We start from the raw sequence: 11005 nt of genomic DNA on the forward strand, positions 1-11005 counted from the left end.
TGAATATTTGTTTTATCATGATTGTGTTCAGGTCCTGCCTATCTCAGTAGCCCCAGCCCTTAAAGAGAGTCTGTACTAACATTTAAAGAGCATTTTCTACTTCTGAGGTTCACTTTTGTTCTTCACGAACTCATCACAAAAGCCCAGTGCCGGGCTTCCCTGGTGGCACAGTGGTTGAGAGTCCGCCTGCCGATGCAGGGGACGCGGGGGGATCTTCCCACATGCCGCGGAGCGGCTAGGCCCGTGAGCCATGGCCGCTGAGCCTGCGCATCCGGAGCCTGTGCTCCACAACAGGAGAGGCCACAACAGTGAGAGGCCCGCGTACCGCAAAAAAAAAAAAAAGCCCAGTGCCAACAGTATTCTTGCAATCTCCATTTTACAAAGCGGCATACCAAAGCCCAGAGTCCCTGTAAGCTGTCCAAGGTCACGTCCAGCCGAGATTTTTTTTTTTTAATCTTTATTGGAGTATAATTGCTTCACAATGGTGTGCTAGTTTCCACTCCATAACAAAGTGAATCAGCTATACATACCCAGCCGCCGGGATTTGAACCCAGAGAGGTCCTTCTGACTCCTGGAGCCCATTCTACCACGTCTATAATAAATTATTGTAATTATTAATTGCATTGTGCTTAGGCAAGGGACTTAATCCTTCTTGCCTCGGTTTCCCCCTGTGTAAAATTCTGCTAATCATGGCAGGCTGTGAGGATTAAATAAGATGATATAGTTAAAGCGCTGAGAACATGCCAGACACACACTCTATTTGTAGGTTATTATTGTTATTATCCATCAAAGCCACACATAGTTACTGAGCAAATCACGTAGACTCTACTTGCAAAATAAAATCTCAGTACATTCAGAATCCTACGTCACCCACCTCCAGCTCTGGCCTCTCAGGATGGTCCTAAGGATTTAACGACGTCAGGTGTGTAAAGCAGTGAGTTGGCACAGAGCTTGGCACATAGGTGCACAGGATGTGAGAATCGCCATTATTATTATTATCATTATCACCCTGACCCTTTTATCCTTCCAGCGGCTCAGGCCAAAACGGGAACCCCCTAAACTCCTCTCTTTCCCACACATCTGCACCCAATGCCTCAGCCAATCCCATCGGCTCCACGTTCAACCTGACGCCACAGTATCCACTCTGGTCCAGTCTCCAGCACCTCAACCTATGTTACTAAAATCTCCTCCTCCCTGGGCTCGCAGCTCTCTCTGTCCACAACCTGTTTCCCACTTGGCCGCCAGGGGGCGCCTTAAGAACTAGGTCAGCTCACGTCCCCTCTTCTGCTCAGAACTCTCCGGTGGCTCCCAACCTGACTCAGAGTAAAAAGTAAAGTCCTCACCACGATCTAATCCTGTATCGGACTTCACCTCCCCCCCCCCCGCCTTGCTCACTTCCTTCCAGACCTTCCAGCCTCCAAAGGGCTCCATTCATCAGCAATGAGACCTCAGACGGCCGACCTCAAGTTTCTGACCTCAGTTTCCCAGTTATAAGTGGGATTTAAAATAATCTCTATCTCATGGGGTTGTCGTGAGGGTGAAATGGGTTCATATTTGCAGCGCTCGTGAGCTGGTGACATCGTGAACTGGAGAGGTGGGATTTTTACGCGGCGCCTGCGCTTTCTCCTTTCGCCACTGGGCGGCAGCAGGCTCCCGGCGGATTCGTCCGCACGGCCCGCGCGGGACGAGGAGCGGGGGCAACTCCGGCAGAGGAAGCTGATGAAATCCAAGCCAAGTTGCAGTGAGCTCATCCCGCCCGGGCGCCTCCGGAAGCCACGGGGCCTCCGGGGCTCCGCCTGGCCCTAGCGATAAAACTCCGGTGCTGAACCAGGGCGGGAAGTCCTTCCTGAAGTCTGACCTGCGTGAGGCCTGCTGGCAGAAGCCTGGGCGTGCGGGGAGGGGCGAGGGTGAAGTAGCGAATGGTCCCCTGGCTGTCTCCGCGGAATGAAAAGTGAATTCTGAGCCTGGCTGTGGGAATGGGAGAGAGAGGGGACGGGGAAGGGAGGGAGACAGAGCCAAGAAGCAGAAAGACACAAAGATGGGGAGACTGAGGCAGAGGAGCGGGAGACAGAGACAGAGAGACGGAGAGACAGCCCGAGAACGTCTCTAGAGGGACAGAGGTGGAGAGACAGAGAAAAGAAGAGAGAGATGGGGAGAGAGATCAAGGAGAGACAGAGATGGTGGAGAGACAGGGAGAGACAGAGCTGGGACGTGGGAGACAGAGACAAGAGAAAGAGACACGCAGGGACACAGAGATAGGGAGAGACAAACAGGGGTAAGAGGCGGAGAGAGAGTGCTAGCGAGTGGCAGAGATGGGGAAGCAGAAGCCGAAATGCAGAGGTGAGGGAGGAGTCAGGGATGTAGAGACGGAGGTGAGGTTGGGGAGCCGGTGGGGTGAGGGGGATCCGGGAGGGGCACACGGGGTTAGGGTCGCCTGCAGGGGCGGGCCCTGCGGGATATGGGCGGGAGGGCCCCTCCCCTCCCACACCCCCCATCCCAGCAGCGGCGGCGGCGGCGGCGGCGGCCGAGTTACCGAGTTACCAAGTTACCGCAGGATTCGGAAGCTTCTCACTGGCGAGGCCGCAGCCAATCAGAGAGCAGCGTCGCTGTTCTCGGGCAGGAGGCCTGGAGATGCACCTTCCCCCGACACCCAGCGAAGCACGCTGCCACACAATCACAGTGGCTCACACACACTGTCCCAGGGACACGCAGCATCACCTCACACACACACACACACACAATCACAGTGACACACACAGTGTCATACGCAGTCCCAGGAACACGCAGAGACACACATCATCACACAGACACACAAAGTCTCGGGGACACAGACGTTGTTCCAGGACACACAGCACTGCCCAGACCCACAACCACAATGACACCCAGTGTCGCCCAGACCCATGCAATCTCCGTGACTTAATCCCTAAGACACACAATATCAGTGACACCTCATAATTCCACAGCCAGTTGGTCCTGACACACACATTATCACGGTGACACACACAATCACAACAATAGCTCACTCAATCACAGTGACACACATTGCACAGACAAATACAATCTCATTAACATACAGTCCCATGGACACACAGCATCACACTGACAAACACAATCACAGTGACACACAATTACAATGACAACCACAAGGACACATAGCACTGCACAGACGCACATACTCTCAGTAACACACAGTCCCACAGACACACAACATTTGAGATACAATGACAGTGTTACACACACAATCCCACTATACACAGCATTGTCCAGACACAATCATAGTGACACAACCACATTGACACACGGTGTTACACTGATACATACAACCACACTAACACAACAGTAAGACACAGCATGTCCACAAACATTTCTGCTAACACACAACATCATTCCAACCCTGTCACACAATCACATGGACACACATCGTCTCACCCATGCACACAAGCACGTTGCACAAAACAGCACATGGACACTAACACACAGATACACCATCACACTCACACACAGCATGCCCAGCTATCATACATTAGCACACTGACACACAATCACATAGTCAGCCATCCCATGGGACAAATGCTGACACACAACATCATCCCACTGACACAATCAACTGATACACAACAGTACACTGACACAACCACACACCGCACCCTGACACAACCACAACTCTCATAAGTCAACCCCCTGACACACAGCACACTGGCCCAGCAGACTTAGAGAACTGTCCAGCACACACACAGTCACACAAACACGCACACACTCATCCCTGCCCTTGCCCCAGTAAGATGTGTGTGATGTGGGATGCTGCAGGGGGAAGGGGGGGATGCTGAGTGGGCGTGTGTGTGTGTGTGTGTGTGTGCTTGTGTGTGTGTGCTTATGCCTCCCTCTCCCGGCCCTTCCGGGGGGTGGGGGGGCAGGGCCATGCGGCAGCCGCTGTTACCGGGTAAACTTCCCCGCCCCCCCCCAGCGCGGCCGTTAGTCAAACCCCCCCAAGGATGATGTCATCGCCTCATTCTGGAGGCTGAGTAATCCTCGACTCCGCCCCCCCACCCCCCCAGGTACCAGGGTAGGGGCAGGCCGCACCTGGATTCAACCAGGGTCTGGAGCTGGGGGCTCCGCTGCCTGGGTCTCCCGGGGGTGGGGACTGAGGAATCTGAGCCTCTCTGGAGTGGCCTGGGCGCTCACATCAGGACCCCTTGAGGCTGGAGGCTCCCAGTCCTGGATCCCTGGTGGCCAACTAAAGGCACTGGGAGACTGGATCTACCAGATCTAGGGTCTTGGGCCCCAGGGCCCCAGGACGGGGAATGGGCCCCCTGCACCACGGTGAGGGGCTGGGTCACCTCACCAGGTGTCTGGATGGGGGGTCTGAGACACTGGGGGCTTAGACTCCTGGGTCCTTGGCATGTGTGTGGGCAGGGGGAGGGGTGTAGGTTGAGTACCAGGGAGGAGAGGGGATGGCTGTGGGCTCAGATGCCTGCTTCCTGGGAGATCAACAAGCTAGACCCTGGGGGAAATGACTCGGAGGGGAGGGGGGCTGGCAGTCTACACCTTGGGGCTGGGCAGATGGTCCTCCGGATGAACTGGACACCTGAGGGTCTGGTACCTGGTGTATGTGTGGGGTCTTCCGGTATCAATATGGTGAGGGGCCAGGATGCCCAGGGGCTCTGAGGCATATTATGCTTTGGGGCCCAAAGGCTTGAGCCCCTGTTTCCTGTGGGGGTGGAGCGCCTAGTTCTAACTTTCCCAGAATCAGACCTGCTTGGGTGCCCTTCTGGGGGCATCCGCAACCCTTCTTTCCAGGGACTGGGAAACTAGCATTCCCCTTGGGGGAGGTGGTTCATATCTCTGTTGTCACAGGACAGGGCACCCTGAGTCCTTTGGGGAGGGGGGAACCCCTATTTTTATGGGCTCAGGACGCCTGAGTCCTTTTCTGGTGGGGGATCCTCAGCCCCTGTTTTTAAAAGTCACGGTGCCTGAATCCTGTTTGGGGCGCCTAGTGGGGGGCGTGTTGTGCGGACAACCAGCCCCTGTCTTCACGAGGTCAGGATGCCCAGGACTCCTTCTGGGAGGGGAACACTTGCTCTCTGTTTTCACAAGGCCATCTCTAGCGTACCTTGCTGGGGAGGGATGGGAGGCGCAGCCTCTCTTTCCAGCCCACCCCAAGTGCCCATCCTCGCCCCAGAGTGCAAGTATGGGGCGGGGGAGGAGGGCGGCGGGGGAGGGGGGACAGTGCCCAGTCCGGGCCTCACCCCAGCCGGCCGCAGGCTTGCAGGCAGTGAGCCTGGCAGCTCCCCGGGGCCCGGCTCCCCGCCCCCCGCGCCGAGGGCTCCCCCAGATCCGGGCGGGCGGGCGGGTGCTGCGGCGGCCAATGAGCGCGCTCGCCGTCTCCGGGAGCCGGGCCGGCTCTGCCCGCCTGGCATTGGGCACGCGGTGGGCAGCGGCGGGCGGGGCCTGGGGGGTCCTCGCGCCTGGTTGGGCCAGGCTTGTTGCTGGGTAACGGGGCGGCGAGTTTCCCCTGGCAACGGCGGCGGGTACCGCTCACTGGCTGGCCGGGAAGGAGGGGGGGCGCGGGCGCAGGCAGGCCCCGCAGACCCCAGCAACAGCGCGCGGCCCCCGCCCCGCCAGGGAGCGGTAACCTTCACACGCGCCGGCCGCTCGGACCCCGCGGACACCGGCGCCCCCGCCCAGCCCCCACCAGGCTCCCGTCCAGCCTCCGGGCCTGGGAGGCCGGCTGCACTGAGGGGACCCAGGAGGCCCCCTCCCCACCGCGGAAAGCCAGGACTCAGAGCCTGCAGTGAAAAGTTAAGTCCTTCCCAACTCCCTCTCCCGTGCTGAGAAATCTACTTCCCCGGAACGGCATTCAAGATGTTAGGGAAGGTTATGGGTCTGCAGTGAACTAGCTGGGACATTTATTTTCTTTAAGCGGGACTTCACACGGAGCCAGCTGCTGCCGGGCACTCTTCTACGTGCGTTACAAATAGGAACTCATTTAATCTTCACGTTTCATTTGGGGGTCCTACGGTGATCCCCTTTGTACACGTGTGGAAACTGAGGCTCAGAGAGAGGAAGCTACTTCCTCGCGTTCATCATTTGAACGCAGGCAGCCTGGCTCCGAAGTCTGGAGGCTGTATCTCTTCACTGTGTTGAATGTCCCTTTGAGAGGCATTAATTCAAAATGAGAAACTGTGCCGGCCTGGAGAAACACCTTAGTGGCTGGCCTGCGGGCGCGGTTTGAAACCCCTGCCCCAACCTGAGGGTCGTAGCTTGAAGATCTTGTTTGGATTCTCAGAGTCAATAGCCCCCCACACTGGTAGTAGTAAAGATGGGTAACATGTATTAAGGACCCACGGAGGCCCCAGTGCTTTATTTTATTTATTTATTTATTTATTTATTTATTTTTGCAGTACGCGGGCCTCTCACTGTTGTGGCCTCTCCCGTTGCGGAGCACAGGCTCCGGACGCGCAGGCTCAGCGGCCATGGCTCACGGGCCTAGCCGCTCCGCGGCATATGGGATCTTCCCGGACCAGGGCACGAACCCGCCTCCCCTGCATCGGCAGGCGGACTCTCAACAACTGCGCCACCAGGGAAGCCCGATTTTTACCGACCTTCTTACTCTGCACAATCCTATGAGGTAGGGACCTGTGCTGTCCCAACTCACAGGTGAGGAAATTGAGGCACAGAGACGTGACAACTTGCCCAATGTCACACAGCCAGAAGGTGGCCGAGCTGGGGATTCTAGGTCAGGCCCTCAAGTTCCCAGAGCTCCGGCTCTTGGGTGAGTTTTTGTGTAGGCTTTGGGGGGCTTGAGCCACAGTTATGGAGACCCTGACGGATTTCTTTTAGCCAATGGTTCTCAACCTGGGTTGATTTTGCCTCCCCCAGGGCACATCTGGCAGTGTTTGGAGACATTTTGGATTGTCACAGAGGGAGGGGGTGCTACTGGCATCTAGTGGATAGAGGTCAGAGTGACTAATGAACATCCTACAAAGCAGAAGACAACAAGGAATCATCCGGCTTCAAATGTCAGTAGAGAACAGATTAAGAAACTGCTCTAGGGACTTCCCTGGCGGTCCAGTGGTTAGGACTTCGCGCTTCCTCTGCAGGGGGCCCGGGTTCAATCCCTGGTCAGGGAACTAAGATCCTGCATGCCAGCAGCCCCAAACAACAACAAAAGAACAACAAAAACAGAAACAACCAAAAAAACAACCTCCACTCTCTGCCAAGCCTGACTGCCGACCTGAGCCAAGCCATCCCTCCATCCCTGACCCCTCTCACTTTCTCTCCATCTGGTCTCTCCCTCTCTCTTTCTGACTCCCTCCATTCCCCTCATCTGACTCCTTCTCTGTTTGTACCTTTATTCGCCTCTGTTTCTAATCCTCTATCAGAGGCATTGCTGCCTGCTCAGGTCTTCAGAGCCTCTCGGCCCCTCTCCAGGGGAGCAGGGACCAGAGGCAGGGTTGGAGGCCCAGAATGCTCCTCCAGGAACTTAGAGGAGGGAGTCCCTTGGTCCCTCAGGAGACCTGCTGGTGTAGGTGTGGAGGGGAATTTAGTCTGGAAGACAGAGGCTGGGGCTTCTCCTTCCTTGGGCCCCTAGGGTAGGGGGTCTCAAAAAGGCAGCCCTTCAGCCAGTCACAATATGGTTTTTAATTTTGACTTTGTATGTCTCTAGGAGAAACACACTTTCTCTCCTTAGCCACAGTCCCCACCATGCCCTGTTGTCTTACACTGGACTCACTTCTCTCATTTATTTCATATTGGCTCTTGAGTTTGAGATCCCTGGTCTGGGGGTAAGAGGATGCCAGAATTTGGAACAGAATCTGGACTACATAGTGGGGAGGATCTTGACTGGTGCCAATGCTTATGGCCTGGTAGATTCTTGGCCCTCTCCTCTCCCACTCCTACCCACCAAGCCAGATTCCTTCACACTCATTTTCTTCTCAGAAGAACATTCCAGCACATCTGGCCTCCTGGTGTCCAGTCCTAGACTAGGCAGCTTTAGGGCGCTGATCAGTGAGTAAGGGGAGTAAGGGGTACAGGCTGGTCTGCGAGCCTCTCTCCCAACGTGATCACTGCCAGGCACAGAGCAAACACTGACAATAATTAGTTATACTAGTGATAGTAGCCAACATTTATTAGGCACTTATACGTGTAAGACACTGTATTCAGTGACTTCCATGAATGATCTCATTTAATAAACGTCTAAAGCAGCATCCCTCAAGCACCGTTAACTTCAACCTACAGTCAGCAATACATCCATTTTCTTTGTGGCTTGGTATGTATCCACTATACATAAAATTTTCAGGAAACAATATTTCCTCTGACTTCATAATTTTTTTAAATTATATTGTTTTGTTTTTTTTTTAAGTCTGGTCAAGAGCTGCTAAAGTTGCAGGTAAAAGGGACTGACTATAAAAAGGCACAAGGGAAGTTTTGGGGGTGATAGAAACGGTCCAAATCTCAATTGTGGTGGTGTACAGTAGCGTACATTTGTCCCAACTCACCAAACTATACACCTAAAAAGAATGAATTTTATGGCATGTAAATATATCTCAGTAAACTTCAATAAAACAGAATAAGATCCACACAAGTGATTTCACAGTCCATGGTTTGCTCGTGTGGGTCATGACCCACAGTTTGAAAAACACTGGACGGGGAATTCCCCAGTGGTGCAGTGGTTAGGGCTCTGCACTTTCACTGCCGAGGACTCAGGTTCAATCTCTTAGTTAGGCAACTAAGATCCTACAAGCTGGGCAGTGCAGCCAAAAAAATTAAAATAAATATTTTAAAAGATTTAAAAAAAACACTGGAGGAAAGGAAGGAAGGGGAAATGAATGAATGAGGGAAGGAAAGGGAAGGAGAGAGGGAGGCTGAATTAGTCCTCAATATTCAAAGTAGGGAGATTACCCTTGAGATCTGCGTTTTCTGCTCTTGAGAAGTCGAAGGGTCTGGCCTTGGAGGGAACCAAATTTGAGAACCTGGATATGCCCACCTTTGCTGGGGTCTGGCACCCCTTCTCGGCTAGCCCAGAGCTGGGCACTCAGAGGACACTTGCCCTGTGATGACACAGTTTGGTTTGCGGTGTGACATAGAGGAAATGGAAGGTGCAGGGGAGACAGAACCCAGAGTCTTTGTGGGGGGGCAGGACACCACCTAGTGACCACATCAGAGTGGGGGAAGGAGTGACAATGGGAAACTGAGAAAGGAAAGGGAACTGAAAGGCAGAAAACCCGAGTGAGAGTCACTGCAGGGACTGCCCGGGCATGTCCCGTGCCAGGTGCCCGGGGCTTTCTCATAGCCCTGGTTCCCCCACCAGACTCGTGGCGAGTGTGGTCAGATGTGCACGCTTCTGGAGTGTCCCATCAGTGGGCCAGTTAGCAGGAACCTGTCACAGGTGTGACTTTGTGACTGTCTGTTGATGGGGGGAGTTTATGTCTGACTTGATCTGTGTCTGTGACGGTCAATTTCTGACAATTTTAATGTGTCAGTTGTGAGCTGGGGTGGGTGTGTTTGTGTGTGTCTCTGTAGGAGTTTCATCGAGATCAAGCTGTGTGTCCAGGTGTCCCTGTGACAGGTGTTGTGTGTGTATGTGTGTGTGTTCAGCTGAGCCTATCAGGAAGTTTCTATTTCCTGAGAAGCTCTCAGACTGTGTGTGTGTTGTGGGTACCTGCTCAGTGGGCATGCTTGTGAACCTGATAGGTTTGTGGGTCTAGGTGTGCTCAGCATTGTGGGTGTTTGTGCAACTGTGTGTGTCCCTGACATTGTAGTATGTGCGTCCCAGTGACCCTGTTAGCAAGTCAGATTATGTATTTGTGTCTGGATGTGTGAGTGCTCCGTCAGTGTGTGCGTTTGTGCGTCCACGCCTCTGTCCAGGGTGTGCATTTGTGTGTCTGCAAGTCGGCTTGTCCCCGAGGCCCTGTCAGCACGTGACTTTGTGTACCCTGGAGCGCCAGACGGTCAGTCTCCGTACACGTCTCTGGGTGTGTGTGTCTGTGGGTCCCAGTCAGTGTGTCAGTGTGTGTGTCCGGCTGTCCCGCTGTCTGAGCGGCCGATCAGCGCGCCTCCGCGCCCCGGGCCAGGCCCTGCCCCGCCCCCGGTTGCAGGGAAACCCCCCGCGCCGAGGTTGGGGGCGCGGCGCGCGCCAGCAAGTCCCGACTTGTCCGCGGCTGGCGGGCGGGGCAGTGGCGTCACGCGGGGGCGGGGCGTGGGACCCGCCAGGCGGGGGCGGGGCGGGGCGGGGCTGCCGCCGAGCGGGCCCGGGATCTGCCGGGCGGCCTGAGACGCGGCGCGAGCCACATGCGAGCGGGTGCCTGGTGGCGGCGGCGGCGGCAGCGAAACCAGCAGCGGCGGCGGCCAGGACGCGGACGCGCCTGCGGCCCGAGGAGAAGCCGAGGCAGCAACAGCAACGGCAACAGCGGCAGCCACTGCAGTTAGAGCAGCAGCAGCAGCAGCCGCAGCCACAGCAGCAGCCGCAGCGAGCGGCGCTCGGCGGGCGCGCCCTCCTGAAGGAAGCCGCCCGCCCCCCATCACCGTCCCCTCCGGCGTGTTCATGCCCCCGGGGTGAGTGTGCGCGCCCCAAGTCCCAGCCAGCGGCGATTGGCCAGGCCGGGTGGGCTCCCTGGAGGAGGTGGCGGGAGTGCACTCGGAGAGCAGTGGGGGGGACGCTGAGTCCCTACACCGTGCCTCCCTCTCTCCCTGCCCTCCCCACCCCCCATGAGGCTGGTGTCGCTGGGCGGGAGGCACTGAGGGTCCGAGAGCGCAGGTGCCTCAGCGGTCTGACGGGTTTGTTTACAAACAATGGGGTGCGGGCTCGGCAGCGCCCCCTGGCGGCCAGTGCGGCTCCGGGGAAGTGAGTCGACCCCGACTGCCCCGGCCCTGCAGTCCGGGGGGGGCGGGGGGTGGGGGGGGAACGGCGTGGAGGGGCGGCCACACCCCGGGCGCGCGCGCCCGCCGGGGGCGGCGACAGGGGGCGGCTCGCGGGCCGTGAAGTCTGCGGCTCCTGCGGGCGGGG

Source organism: Lagenorhynchus albirostris, chromosome 19 (genome assembly GCF_949774975.1).
Source record: "Lagenorhynchus albirostris chromosome 19, mLagAlb1.1, whole genome shotgun sequence".
NCBI classification, from domain to species: Eukaryota; Metazoa; Chordata; class Mammalia; order Artiodactyla; family Delphinidae; genus Lagenorhynchus; species Lagenorhynchus albirostris.